General features: G+C 47.4%; 8 non-coding genes across 8 annotated transcripts; all 8 read right to left on the bottom strand.

The window, feature by feature from the left end:
* Window positions 1-2,728: 2,728 nt before the first annotated feature.
* On the bottom strand, window positions 2,729-2,801 carry TRNAV-UAC (transfer RNA valine (anticodon UAC)). Its single transcript has one exon. It is a non-coding gene; the product is annotated as a tRNA-Val (tRNA).
* A 414-nt stretch (window positions 2,802-3,215) lies between these two features.
* Window positions 3,216-3,287, bottom strand: TRNAP-CGG (transfer RNA proline (anticodon CGG)). The gene has a single exon. It is a non-coding gene; the product is annotated as a tRNA-Pro (tRNA).
* A 2,687-nt stretch (window positions 3,288-5,974) lies between these two features.
* Window positions 5,975-6,047, bottom strand: TRNAV-UAC (transfer RNA valine (anticodon UAC)). Its single transcript has one exon. It is a non-coding gene; the product is annotated as a tRNA-Val (tRNA).
* A 414-nt stretch (window positions 6,048-6,461) lies between these two features.
* On the bottom strand, window positions 6,462-6,533 carry TRNAP-CGG (transfer RNA proline (anticodon CGG)). Its single transcript has one exon. It is a non-coding gene; the product is annotated as a tRNA-Pro (tRNA).
* Window positions 6,534-9,268: 2,735 nt separating this feature from the next.
* Window positions 9,269-9,341, bottom strand: TRNAV-UAC (transfer RNA valine (anticodon UAC)). Its single transcript has one exon. It is a non-coding gene; the product is annotated as a tRNA-Val (tRNA).
* A 414-nt stretch (window positions 9,342-9,755) lies between these two features.
* On the bottom strand, window positions 9,756-9,827 carry TRNAP-CGG (transfer RNA proline (anticodon CGG)). The gene has a single exon. It is a non-coding gene; the product is annotated as a tRNA-Pro (tRNA).
* A 2,690-nt stretch (window positions 9,828-12,517) lies between these two features.
* On the bottom strand, window positions 12,518-12,590 carry TRNAV-UAC (transfer RNA valine (anticodon UAC)). Its single transcript has one exon. It is a non-coding gene; the product is annotated as a tRNA-Val (tRNA).
* Window positions 12,591-13,004: 414 nt separating this feature from the next.
* TRNAP-CGG (transfer RNA proline (anticodon CGG)) lies at window positions 13,005-13,076 on the bottom strand. Its single transcript has one exon. It is a non-coding gene; the product is annotated as a tRNA-Pro (tRNA).
* Between the last annotated feature and the right edge of the window lie 1,575 nt (window positions 13,077-14,651).

The raw sequence follows: 14,651 nt of genomic DNA, 5'->3' as shown, positions 1-14,651 counted from the left end.
GGGATTTGACTTGGCAGTTGTACCTCTTGAGGATTGTAGCACAAGAGTATCTCTTCCTAACGTTTGCTCCTAAAGCCCGTCCTCGTCCCTAAATGATGCAAAGGCTGAGCGTCTTCACAGGTCTACTCCTCATCCCGAAGGTTGGTGGACCATTGACATCAGGGTGAAAGGTGCTTGCGATACACTGTTCCTTCCTTCCTTCCTTCCTTCCTTCCTTCCTTCCTTCCTTCCTTCCTTCCTTCCTTCCTTCCTTCCTTCCTTCCTTCCTTCCTTCCTTCCTTCCTTCCTTCCTTCCTTCCTTCCTTCCTTCCTTCCTTCCTTCCTTCCTTCCTTCCTTCCTTCCTTCCTTCCTTCCTTCCTTCCTTCCTTCCTTCCTTCCTTCCTTCCTTCCTTCCTTCCTTCCTTCCTTCCTTCCTCTTATGCTGTTTATGTAATAAGAGGGGACGATACACAGAAGAGAGAGAGTGGCCCAACACACTAGACTAGCAGTCTTCTGATCAATCTGCAGCTGGCAAGGTGGGGGAGAGACTTTATTTTGCACCTGCTGGGATATGCATTGGCAGAAGCTCTGAGGGCTGGGCCTTTCCTTTTGCCTGTAAAAACAAAAAGCAGCCCTCCTCCCTCCAGCCCTGAGAGCATGGGCGTGACACTGGCAAAAGCAGCATCTCCCCTTTGGTAAAGATGACCATTGCACAGCTGCTCACTCAGAGCTCGATCGTGCTCGATCAGGCGAGATATATTTAGGTCACCAGCAAAGTCTGTTCTCTTTTCTTGCGTAGGGTGAGCATTCACAGAGCCCAGCTTCGTTGACAAGAGTGCAAAAGGTGTATACTAAAAGCTTTCTGCTTTACTTGAGCGCCATGGCCGTTATTATATTTTGGCTGCTCCAAGCAATCTCTGTCCAGCCTATGCAAATTTCCAGCTCAAATTTTCCCAGCACTCAAAAAGTCCCTCCTCCCGCCAGCTATACTTTCAGGAAGTTCAGCAGAAGCAGTCCAACTTCTATTCCCAGTTCAGAGGAAAAGCTTTCTCGGGCCAGAGAAAGCCAGGGAATCACTGTACCGGCAAGTGCATTTCTTACAACTGGTAATCCCCCAGAACACAGAAATGAAGAAGCTGTATATGAAAATGTGATATTTCTTTGGTACACTAACCTATGTAACTAATATGCACCATTTCAGAGGACGGAGCGGACCCAACTGTGATCCCAGAGACCCAAATACCCAGCAGTAGGGAAAAGAAATCCTCTCTGTGCTCTGCAACATTACATACACAAAATGAAGGCGCGTGCATTTTATTATTGGCCCCATATACACAATACATGTGAGGATGCTTGCCTTCCCAGTGTATTTCTCAAGCTCTTGAGAGCATATGCTATTTCCATGGGAACGCAAATAAGTTCATACTTTACATTTGTGTGTGACAAAAGGGGAAAAAAACGATTTTGTGTAAAATGCCAGCAGAGAGTGTTTCTGCCCGGTCTCGAACGTGCTAACCACTACACTACAGAAACAACTGCTTGCATCCCTTTGTAGGGACTGGGAGAACAGGTGCAAAGGGCTTTGCAAGTGGACCTGCTTAAAGACTAATCAAATGCCTTGCGCCTGAAGCTCACACAATCCAGCCTAAAACATACGTCCTATCAAGCATGCGCACATATACAAGTATGCCTGTTGAGGGTCTATGCAGCGTACAGAGGGAAGGACATATTTCCACTTTGAGATCGGACGGCCAAAACTCACAAGCAAATCAAGGAATGTTACTGAGAGCTAACAGAGAACACAAAGTGCTTGTCGCAAGGACATGGCAGGCAAAGAGGTTCAGGAAGTGAATTGTTCATCGACTACTGCTTACCGAGAAAGCCAGAGAGTCTGTCCAATGAAAATAACATTGGAAAAAAAAAAAAGGAGCTCAAGTTACCCACCTTGATCGGGCTCCTCCGGACCTCTCGCACCCAAAGCGAGAATCATACCCCTAGACCAACGAGCCACGGTCCTGTGATCATCTGACGGAATTGTACTCAGCGTTTCCACCCCCCTTAGGCTTCGAGGCCAAGAATGCCTATTCCTGAAGTTTGTTCCTGCCGCTGAAAGCCTTGTCGGTGTATGAGCCAAATGAATGCCCCAGTCGGCACGCTCTGACTGTCTTCATAGCTCTTCTTCTCGTCCTGAAGGTGTTGGCACATTGACATCAGGATCAATGAAGCTGGTGGCACACCCTCCCTTCCATTCGCCCGTGAAGGGTACGTATAAAAGAGCTGTTGATGCACAGAAGAAGAAATCTAGCACAACACCAACGCGGTCTGCTGATCAATTGAAAGTGGACAAAGTGAGCGAGTGAGAGCCTTCATTTTGCACCGGATCTGCATTGGCAGAAGCTCTGAGGGCTAGGAATTTTCTTTTGCCCTTGAAAAAAAGAAAAATCCAATATCACATCTGCCTGGGTGCATGAACATTGCTCAGGGAAAAGCAGCGCCACCCTTCTGTAAGAAATAGCATTGCACAACTGCTCCCTCAGCTTTCCATCCAACTATACATAAGCACGCACATATGCAGGCATGCAATTTTAATTGATCACATATTCGGAGCAAATGTGAGTGCGCTCGTCTACTCAGAATTTATTTCAAAGCGTGTCAGAGGAACTGCTTCGTCCGTTGCAACTGCAAATAAGTTCATGGCTTGAGCTTCGAGATGGTGGAACATGAAAAGTGTAAAATGCCACCCTCTGCTGTTTCTGCCCGGTCTCGAACCAGGGACCTTTCGCGTGTAAGGCGAACGTGATAACCACTACACTACAGAAACTGCTGCATGCTATGCCCTCTGGCGGTTGAGAGAATAGGGTCAAGTAACAGTGCAATTGTCTCTGTTTGAACACTTATCAAATGCCTCACGCCCAAAGCTTTACAAATGCAGCTCATCACACACACGGCGTTACAAGCATGAACACTCAGACAAGTGTGCCAGCTGAGAGGCCGTGCAGTCTGAAGATGTAAGGGCCTCTTTAGGCATTGGTATGGGACAGCCATGAATTAACAAACAAATCCAGAAAGGTGACTGAGAGCTACTTGGGACTCCTTAATGCATGGCGCAATGAGGCGGTCCGCAAAGAGGCTTAGGAAGCCCAATGTTCATCGACCATTGTCCATCCATCAGTCCAGAGTCTATAGAATTGAAAAACACATGTGTAAAAAAGTATCGGGCCAGGCACCAATCAATGGGCTCGTCCGGGATTTGAACCCGGGACCTCTCGCACCCGAAGCGAGAATCATACCCCTAGACCAACGAGCCTACACTTGCAGAGTAGTCTAGACAATATGTAGGGATTTGACTTGGCAGTTGTACCTCTTGAGGATTGTAGCACAAGAGTATCTCTTCCTAACGTTTGCTCCTAAAGCCCGTCCTCGTCCCTAAATGATGCAAAGGCTGAGCGTCTTCACAGGTCTACTCCTCATCCCGAAGGTTGGTGGACCATTGACATCAGGGTGAAAGGTGCTTGCGATACACTGTTCCTTCCTTCCTTCCTTCCTTCCTTCCTTCCTTCCTTCCTTCCTTCCTTCCTTCCTTCCTTCCTTCCTTCCTTCCTTCCTTCCTTCCTTCCTTCCTTCCTTCCTTCCTTCCTTCCTTCCTTCCTTCCTTCCTTCCTTCCTTCCTTCCTTCCTTCCTCTTATGCTGTTTATGTAATAAGAGGGGACGATACACAGAAGAGAGAGAGTGGCCCAACACACTAGACTAGCAGTCTTCTGATCAATCTGCAGCTGGCAAGGTGGGGGAGAGACTTTATTTTGCACCTGCTGGGATATGCATTGGCAGAAGCTCTGAGGGCTGGGCCTTTCCTTTTGCCTGTAAAAACAAAAAGCAGCCCTCCTCCCTCCAGCCCTGAGAGCATGGGCGTGACACTGGCAAAAGCAGCATCTCCCCTTTGGTAAAGATGACCATTGCACAGCTGCTCACTCAGAGCTCGATCGTGCTCGATCAGGCGAGATATATTTAGGTCACCAGCAAAGTCTGTTCTCTTTTCTTGCGTAGGGTGAGCATTCACAGAGCCCAGCTTCGTTGACAAGAGTGCAAAAGGTGTATACTAAAAGCTTTCTGCTTTACTTGAGCGCCATGGCCGTTATTATATTTTGGCTGCTCCAAGCAATCTCTGTCCAGCCTATGCAAATTTCCAGCTCAAATTTTCCCAGCACTCAAAAAGTCCCTCCTCCCGCCAGCTATACTTTCAGGAAGTTCAGCAGAAGCAGTCCAACTTCTGTTCCCAGTTCAGAGGAAAAGCTTTCTCGGGCCAGAGAAAGCCAGGGAATCACTGTACCGGCAAGTGCATTTCTTACAACTGGTAATCCCCCAGAACACAGAAATGAAGAAGCTGTATATGAAAATGTGATATTTCTTTGGTACACTAACCTATGTAACTAATATGCACCATTTCAGAGGACGGAGCGGACCCAACTGTGATCCCAGAGACCCAAATACCCAGCAGTAGGGAAAAGAAATCCTCTCTGTGCTCTGCAACATTACATACACAAAATGAAGGCGCGTGCATTTTATTATTGGCCCCATATACACAATACATGTGAGGATGCTTGCCTTCCCAGTGTATTTCTCAAGCTCTTGAGAGCATATGCTATTTCCATGGGAACGCAAATAAGTTCATACTTTACATTTGTGTGTGACAAAAGGGGAAAAAAACGATTTTGTGTAAAATGCCAGCAGAGAGTGTTTCTGCCCGGTCTCGAACGTGCTAACCACTACACTACAGAAACAACTGCTTGCATCCCTTTGTAGGGACTGGGAGAACAGGTGCAAAGGGCTTTGCAAGTGGACCTGCTTAAAGACTAATCAAATGCCTTGCGCCTGAAGCTCACACAATCCAGCCTAAAACATACGTCCTATCAAGCATGCGCACATATACAAGTATGCCTGTTGAGGGTCTATGCAGCGTACAGAGGGAAGGACATATTTCCACTTTGAGATCGGACGGCCAAAACTCACAAGCAAATCAAGGAATGTTACTGAGAGCTAACAGAGAACACAAAGTGCTTGTCGCAAGGACATGGCAGGCAAAGAGGTTCAGGAAGTGAATTGTTCATCGACTACTGCTTACCGAGAAAGCCAGAGAGTCTGTCCAATGAAAATAACATTGGAAAAAAAAAAAAGGAGCTCAAGTTACCCACCTTGATCGGGCTCCTCCGGACCTCTCGCACCCAAAGCGAGAATCATACCCCTAGACCAACGAGCCACGGTCCTGTGATCATCTGACGGAATTGTACTCAGCGTTTCCACCCGCCTTAGGCTTCGAGGCCAAGAATGCCTATTCCTGAAGTTTGTTCCTGCCGCTGAAAGCCTTGTCGGTGTATGAGCCAAATGAATGCCCCAGTCGGCACGCTCTGACTGTCTTCATAGCTCTTCTTCTCGTCCTGAAGGTGTTGGCACATTGACATCAGGATCAATGAAGCTGGTGGCACACCCTCCCTTCCATTCGCCCGTGAAGGGTACGTATAAAAGAGCTGTTGATGCACAGAAGAAGAAATCTAGCACAACACCAACGCGGTCTGCTGATCAATTGAAAGTGGACAAAGTGAGCGAGTGAGAGCCTTCATTTTGCACCGGATCTGCATTGGCAGAAGCTCTGAGGGCTAGGAATTTTCTTTTGCCCTTGAAAAAAAGAAAAATCCAATATCACATCTGCCTGGGTGCATGAACATTGCTCAGGGAAAAGCAGCGCCACCCTTCTGTAAGAAATAGCATTGCACAACTGCTCCCTCAGCTTTCCATCCAACTATACATAAGCACGCACATATGCAGGCATGCAATTTTAATTCATCACATATTCGGAGCAAATGTGAGTGCGCTCGTCTACTCAGAATTTATTTCAAAGCGTGTCAGAGGAACTGCTTCTTCCGTTGCAACTGCAAATAAGTTCATGGCTTGAGCTTCGAGATGGTGGAACATGAAAAGTGTAAAATGCCACCCTCTGCTGTTTCTGCCCGGTCTCGAACCAGGGACCTTTCGCGTGTAAGGCGAACGTGATAACCACTACACTACAGAAACTGCTGCATGCTATGCCCTCTGGCGGTTGAGAGAATAGGGTCAAGTAACAGTGCAATTGTCTCTGTTTGAACACTTATCAAATGCCTCACGCCCAAAGCTTTACAAATGCAGCTCATCACACACACGGCGTTACAAGCATGAACACTCAGACAAGTGTGCCAGCTGAGAGGCCGTGCAGTCTGAAGATGTAAGGGCCTCTTTAGGCATTGGTATGGGACAGCCATGAATTAACAAACAAATCCAGAAAGGTGACTGAGAGCTACTTGGGACTCCTTAATGCATGGCGCAATGAGGCGGTCCGCAAAGAGGCTTAGGAAGCCCAATGTTCATCGACCATTGTCCATCCATCAGTCCAGAGTCTATAGAATTGAAAAACACATGTGTAAAAAAGTATCGGGCCAGGCACCAATCAATGGGCTCGTCCGGGATTTGAACCCGGGACCTCTCGCACCCGAAGCGAGAATCATACCCCTAGACCAACGAGCCTACACTTGCAGAGTAGTCTAGACAATATGTAGGGATTTGACTTGGCAGTTGTACCTCTTGAGGATTGTAGCACAAGAGTATCTCTTCCTAACGTTTGCTCCTAAAGCCCGTCCTCGTCCCTAAATGATGCAAAGGCTGAGCGTCTTCACAGGTCTACTCCTCATCCCGAAGGTTGGTGGACCATTGACATCAGGGTGAAAGGTGCTTGCGATACACTGTTCCTTCCTTCCTTCCTTCCTTCCTTCCTTCCTTCCTTCCTTCCTTCCTTCCTTCCTTCCTTCCTTCCTTCCTTCCTTCCTTCCTTCCTTCCTTCCTTCCTTCCTTCCTTCCTTCCTTCCTTCCTTCCTTCCTTCCTTCCTTCCTTCCTTCCTTCCTTCCTTCCTTCCTTCCTTCCTTCCTTCCTTCCTTCCTTCCTTCCTTCCTCTTATGCTGTTTATGTAATAAGAGGGGACGATACACAGAAGAGAGAGAGTGGCCCAACACACTAGACTAGCAGTCTTCTGATCAATCTGCAGCTGGCAAGGTGGGGGAGAGACTTTATTTTGCACCTGCTGGGATATGCATTGGCAGAAGCTCTGAGGGCTGGGCCTTTCCTTTTGCCTGTAAAAACAAAAAGCAGCCCTCCTCCCTCCAGCCCTGAGAGCATGGGCGTGACACTGGCAAAAGCAGCATCTCCCCTTTGGTAAAGATGACCATTGCACAGCTGCTCACTCAGAGCTCGATCGTGCTCGATCAGGCGAGATATATTTAGGTCACCAGCAAAGTCTGTTCTCTTTTCTTGCGTAGGGTGAGCATTCACAGAGCCCAGCTTCGTTGACAAGAGTGCAAAAGGTGTATACTAAAAGCTTTCTGCTTTACTTGAGCGCCATGGCCGTTATTATATTTTGGCTGCTCCAAGCAATCTCTGTCCAGCCTATGCAAATTTCCAGCTCAAATTTTCCCAGCACTCAAAAAGTCCCTCCTCCCGCCAGCTATGCTTTCAGGAAGTTCAGCAGAAGCAGTCCAACTTCTGTTCCCAGTTCAGAGGAAAAGCTTTCTCGGGCCAGAGAAAGCCAGGGAATCACTGTACCGGCAAGTGCATTTCTTACAACTGGTAATCCCCCAGAACACAGAAATGAAGAAGCTGTATATGAAAATGTGATATTTCTTTGGTACACTAACCTATGTAACTAATATGCACCATTTCAGAGGACGGAGCGGACCCAACTGTGATCCCAGAGACCCAAATACCCAGCAGTAGGGAAAAGAAATCCTCTCTGTGCTCTGCAACATTACATACACAAAATGAAGGCGCGTGCATTTTATTATTGGCCCCATATACACAATACATGTGAGGATGCTTGCCTTCCCAGTGTATTTCTCAAGCTCTTGAGAGCATATGCTATTTCCATGGGAACGCAAATAAGTTCATACTTTACATTTGTGTGTGACAAAAGGGGAAAAAAACGATTTTGTGTAAAATGCCAGCAGAGAGTGTTTCTGCCCGGTCTCGAACGTGCTAACCACTACACTACAGAAACAACTGCTTGCATCCCTTTGTAGGGACTGGGAGAACAGGTGCAAAGGGCTTTGCAAGTGGACCTGCTTAAAGACTAATCAAATGCCTTGCGCCTGAAGCTCACACAATCCAGCCTAAAACATACGTCCTATCAAGCATGCGCACATATACAAGTATGCCTGTTGAGGGTCTATGCAGCGTACAGAGGGAAGGACATATTTCCACTTTGAGATCGGACGGCCAAAACTCACAAGCAAATCAAGGAATGTTACTGAGAGCTAACAGAGAACACAAAGTGCTTGTCGCAAGGACATGGCAGGCAAAGAGGTTCAGGAAGTGAATTGTTCATCGACTACTGCTTACCGAGAAAGCCAGAGAGTCTGTCCAATGAAAATAACATTGGAAAAAAAAAAAAGGAGCTCAAGTTACCCACCTTGATCGGGCTCCTCCGGACCTCTCGCACCCAAAGCGAGAATCATACCCCTAGACCAACGAGCCACGGTCCTGTGATCATCTGACGGAATTGTACTCAGCGTTTCCACCCCCCTTAGGCTTCGAGGCCAAGAATGCCTATTCCTGAAGTTTGTTCCTGCCGCTGAAAGCCTTGTCGGTGTATGAGCCAAATGAATGCCCCAGTCGGCACGCTCTGACTGTCTTCATAGCTCTTCTTCTCGTCCTGAAGGTGTTGGCACATTGACATCAGGATCAATGAAGCTGGTGGCACACCCTCCCTTCCATTCGCCCGTGAAGGGTACGTATAAAAGAGCTGTTGATGCACAGAAGAAGAAATCTAGCACAACACCAACGCGGTCTGCTGATCAATTGAAAGTGGACAAAGTGAGCGAGTGAGAGCCTTCATTTTGCACCGGATCTGCATTGGCAGAAGCTCTGAGGGCTAGGAATTTTCTTTTGCCCTTGAAAAAAAGAAAAATCCAATATCACATCTGCCTGGGTGCATGAACATTGCTCAGGGAAAAGCAGCGCCACCCTTCTGTAAGAAATAGCATTGCACAACTGCTCCCTCAGCTTTCCATCCAACTATACATAAGCACGCACATATGCAGGCATGCAATTTTAATTCATCACATATTCGGAGCAAATGTGAGTGCGCTCGTCTACTCAGAATTTATTTCAAAGCGTGTCAGAGGAACTGCTTCTTCCGTTGCAACTGCAAATAAGTTCATGGCTTGAGCTTCGAGATGGTGGAACATGAAAAGTGTAAAATGCCACCCTCTGCTGTTTCTGCCCGGTCTCGAACCAGGGACCTTTCGCGTGTAAGGCGAACGTGATAACCACTACACTACAGAAACTGCTGCATGCTATGCCCTCTGGCGGTTGAGAGAATAGGGTCAAGTAACAGTGCAATTGTCTCTGTTTGAACACTTATCAAATGCCTCACGCCCAAAGCTTTACAAATGCAGCTCATCACACACACGGCGTTACAAGCATGAACACTCAGACAAGTGTGCCAGCTGAGAGGCCGTGCAGTCTGAAGATGTAAGGGCCTCTTTAGGCATTGGTATGGGACAGCCATGAATTAACAAACAAATCCAGAAAGGTGACTGAGAGCTACTTGGGACTCCTTAATGCATGGCGCAATGAGGCGGTCCGCAAAGAGGCTTAGGAAGCCCAATGTTCATCGACCATTGTCCATCCATCAGTCCAGAGTCTATAGAATTGAAAAACACATGTGTAAAAAAGTATCGGGCCAGGCACCAATCAATGGGCTCGTCCGGGATTTGAACCCGGGACCTCTCGCACCCGAAGCGAGAATCATACCCCTAGACCAACGAGCCTACACTTGCAGAGTAGTCTAGACAATATGTAGGGATTTGACTTGGCAGTTGTACCTCTTGAGGATTGTAGCACAAGAGTATCTCTTCCTAACGTTTGCTCCTAAAGCCCGTCCTCGTCCCTAAATGATGCAAAGGCTGAGCGTCTTCACAGGTCTACTCCTCATCCCGAAGGTTGGTGGACCATTGACATCAGGGTGAAAGGTGCTTGCGATACACTGTTCCTTCCTTCCTTCCTTCCTTCCTTCCTTCCTTCCTTCCTTCCTTCCTTCCTTCCTTCCTTCCTTCCTTCCTTCCTTCCTTCCTTCCTTCCTTCCTTCCTTCCTTCCTTCCTTCCTTCCTTCCTTCCTTCCTTCCTTCCTTCCTTCCTTCCTTCCTTCCTCTTATGCTGTTTATGTAATAAGAGGGGACGATACACAGAAGAGAGAGAGTGGCCCAACACACTAGACTAGCAGTCTTCTGATCAATCTGCAGCTGGCAAGGTGGGGGAGAGACTTTATTTTGCACCTGCTGGGATATGCATTGGCAGAAGCTCTGAGGGCTGGGCCTTTCCTTTTGCCTGTAAAAACAAAAAGCAGCCCTCCTCCCTCCAGCCCTGAGAGCATGGGCGTGACACTGGCAAAAGCAGCATCTCCCCTTTGGTAAAGATGACCATTGCACAGCTGCTCACTCAGAGCTCGATCGTGCTCGATCAGGCGAGATATATTTAGGTCACCAGCAAAGTCTGTTCTCTTTTCTTGCGTAGGGTGAGCATTCACAGAGCCCAGCTTCGTTGACAAGAGTGCAAAAGGTGTATACTAAAAGCTTTCTGCTTTACTTGAGCGCCATGGCCGTTATTATATTTTGGCTGCTCCAAGCAATCTCTGTCCAGCCTATGCAAATTTCCAGCTCAAATTTTCCCAGCACTCAAAAAGTCCCTCCTCCCGCCAGCTATGCTTTCAGGAAGTTCAGCAGAAGCAGTCCAACTTCTGTTCCCAGTTCAGAGGAAAAGCTTTCTCGGGCCAGAGAAAGCCAGGGAATCACTGTACCGGCAAGTGCATTTCTTACAACTGGTAATCCCTCAGAACACAGAAATGAAGAAGCTGTATATGAAAATGTGATATTTCTTTGGTACACTAACCTATGTAACTAATATGCACCATTTCAGAGGACGGAGCGGACCCAACTGTGATCCCAGAGACCCAAATACCCAGCAGTAGGGAAAAGAAATCCTCTCTGTGCTCTGCAACATTACATACACAAAATGAAGGCGCGTGCATTTTATTATTGGCCCCATATACACAATACATGTGAGGATGCTTGCCTTCCCAGTGTATTTCTCAAGCTCTTGAGAGCATATGCTATTTCCATGGGAACGCAAATAAGTTCATACTTTACATTTGTGTGTGACAAAAGGGGAAAAAAACGATTTTGTGTAAAATGCCAGCAGAGAGTGTTTCTGCCCGGTCTCGAACGTGCTAACCACTACACTACAGAAACAACTGCTTGCATCCCTTTGTAGGGACTGGGAGAACAGGTGCAAAGGGCTTTGCAAGTGGACCTGCTTAAAGACTAATCAAATGCCTTGCGCCTGAAGCTCACACAATCCAGCCTAAAACATACGTCCTATCAAGCATGCGCACATATACAAGTATGCCTGTTGAGGGTCTATGCAGCGTACAGAGGGAAGGACATATTTCCACTTTGAGATCGGACGGCCAAAACTCACAAGCAAATCAAGGAATGTTACTGAGAGCTAACAGAGAACACAAAGTGCTTGTCGCAAGGACATGGCAGGCAAAGAGGTTCAGGAAGTGAATTGTTCATCGACTACTGCTTACCGAGAAAGCCAGAGAGTCTGTCCAATGAAAATAACATTGGAAAAAAAAAAAGGAGCTCAAGTTACCCACCTTGATCGGGCTCCTCCGGACCTCTCGCACCCAAAGCGAGAATCATACCCCTAGACCAACGAGCCACGGTCCTGTGATCATCTGACGGAATTGTACTCAGCGTTTCCACCCCCCTTAGGCTTCGAGGCCAAGAATGCCTATTCCTGAAGTTTGTTCCTGCCGCTGAAAGCCTTGTCGGTGTATGAGCCAAATGAATGCCCCAGTCGGCACGCTCTGACTGTCTTCATAGCTCTTCTTCTCGTCCTGAAGGTGTTGGCACATTGACATCAGGATCAATGAAGCTGGTGGCACACCCTCCCTTCCATTCGCCCGTGAAGGGTACGTATAAAAGAGCTGTTGATGCACAGAAGAAGAAATCTAGCACAACACCAACGCGGTCTGCTGATCAATTGAAAGTGGACAAAGTGAGCGAGTGAGAGCCTTCATTTTGCACCGGATCTGCATTGGCAGAAGCTCTGAGGGCTAGGAATTTTCTTTTGCCCTTGAAAAAAAGAAAAATCCAATATCACATCTGCCTGGGTGCATGAACATTGCTCAGGGAAAAGCAGCGCCACCCTTCTGTAAGAAATAGCATTGCACAACTGCTCCCTCAGCTTTCCATCCAACTATACATAAGCACGCACATATGCAGGCATGCAATTTTAATTCATCACATATTCGGAGCAAATGTGAGTGCGCTCGTCTACTCAGAATTTATTTCAAAGCGTGTCAGAGGAACTGCTTCTTCCGTTGCAACTGCAAATAAGTTCATGGCTTGAGCTTCGAGATGGTGGAACATGAAAAGTGTAAAATGCCACCCTCTGCTGTTTCTGCCCGGTCTCGAACCAGGGACCTTTCGCGTGTAAGGCGAACGTGATAACCACTACACTACAGAAACTGCTGCATGCTATGCCCTCTGGCGGTTGAGAGAATAGGGTCAAGTAACAGTGCAATTGTCTCTGTTTGAACACTTATCAAATGCCTCACGCCCAAAGCTTTACAAATGCAGCTCATCACACACACGGCGTTACAAGCATGAACACTCAGACAAGTGTGCCAGCTGAGAGGCCGTGCAGTCTGAAGATGTAAGGGCCTCTTTAGGCATTGGTATGGGACAGCCATGAATTAACAAACAAATCCAGAAAGGTGACTGAGAGCTACTTGGGACTCCTTAATGCATGGCGCAATGAGGCGGTCCGCAAAGAGGCTTAGGAAGCCCAATGTTCATCGACCATTGTCCATCCATCAGTCCAGAGTCTATAGAATTGAAAAACACATGTGTAAAAAAGTATCGGGCCAGGCACCAATCAATGGGCTCGTCCGGGATTTGAACCCGGGACCTCTCGCACCCGAAGCGAGAATCATACCCCTAGACCAACGAGCCTACACTTGCAGAGTAGTCTAGACAATATGTAGGGATTTGACTTGGCAGTTGTACCTCTTGAGGATTGTAGCACAAGAGTATCTCTTCCTAACGTTTGCTCCTAAAGCCCGTCCTCGTCCCTAAATGATGCAAAGGCTGAGCGTCTTCACAGGTCTACTCCTCATCCCGAAGGTTGGTGGACCATTGACATCAGGGTGAAAGGTGCTTGCGATACACTGTTCCTTCCTTCCTTCCTTCCTTCCTTCCTTCCTTCCTTCCTTCCTTCCTTCCTTCCTTCCTTCCTTCCTTCCTTCCTTCCTTCCTTCCTTCCTTCCTTCCTTCCTTCCTTCCTTCCTTCCTTCCTTCCTTCCTTCCTTCCTTCCTTCCTTCCTTCCTTCCTTCCTTCCTTCCTTCCTTCCTTCCTTCCTTCCTTCCTCTTATGCTGTTTATGTAATAAGAGGGGACGATACACAGAAGAGAGAGAGTGGCCCAACACACTAGACTAGCAGTCTTCTGATCAATCTGCAGCTGGCAAGGTGGGGGAGAGACTTTATTTTGCACCTGCTGGGATATGCATTGGCAGAAGCTCTGAGGGCTGGGCCTTTCCTTTTGCCTGTAAAAACAAAAAGCAGCCCTCCTCCCTCCAGGCCTGAGAGCATGGGCGTGACACTGGCAAAAGCAGCATCTCCCCTTTGGTAAAGATGACCATTGCACAGCTGCTCACTCAGAGCTCGATCGTGCTCGATCAGGCGAGATATATTTAGGTCACCAGCAAAGTCTGTTCTCTTTTCTTGCGTAGGGTGAGCATTCACAGAGCCCAGCTTCGTTGACAAGAGTGCAAAAGGTGTATACTAAAAGCTTTCTGCTTTACTTGAGCGCCATGGCCGTTATTATATTTTGGCTGCTCCAAGCAATCTCTGTCCAGCCTATGCAAATTTCCAGCTCAAATTTTCCCAGCACTCAAAAAGTCCCTCCTCCCGCCAGCTATACTTTCAGGAAGTTCAGCAGAAGCAGTCCAACTTCTGTTCCCAGTTCAGAGGAAAAGCTTTCTCGGGCCAGAGAAAGCCAGGGAATCACTGTACCGGCAAGTGCATTTCTTACAACTGGTAATCCCCCAGAACACAGAAATGAAGAAGCTGTATATGAAAATGTGATATTTCTTTGGTACACTAACCTATGTAACTAATATGCACCATTTCAGAGGACGGAGCGGACCCAACTGTGATCCCAGAGACCCAAATACCCAGCAGTAGGGAAAAGAAATCCTCTCTGTGCTCTGCAACATTACATACACAAAATGAAGGCGCGTGCATTTTATTATTGGCCCCATATACACAATACATGTGAGGATGCTTGCCTTCCCAGTGTATTTCTCAAGCTCTTGAGAGCATATGCTATTTCCATGGGAACGCAAATAAGTTCATACTTTACATTTGTGTGTGACAAAAGGGGAAAAAAACGATTTTGTGTAAAATGCCAGCAGAGAGTGTTTCTGCCCGGTCTCGAACGTGCTAACCACTACACTACAGAAACAACTGCTTGCATCCCTTTGTAGGGACTGGGAGAACAGGTGCAAAGGGCTTTGCAAGTGGACCT

The sequence above is a fragment of the Ambystoma mexicanum genome, unplaced genomic scaffold (genome assembly GCF_040938575.1).
Source record: "Ambystoma mexicanum isolate Mex_15411 unplaced genomic scaffold, UKY_AmexF1_1 Mex_scaf133, whole genome shotgun sequence".
NCBI classification, from domain to species: Eukaryota; Metazoa; Chordata; class Amphibia; order Caudata; family Ambystomatidae; genus Ambystoma; species Ambystoma mexicanum.
Note: the sequence above shows the minus strand (reverse complement) of the source record. Positions and strands in the feature narration are given on the sequence as shown.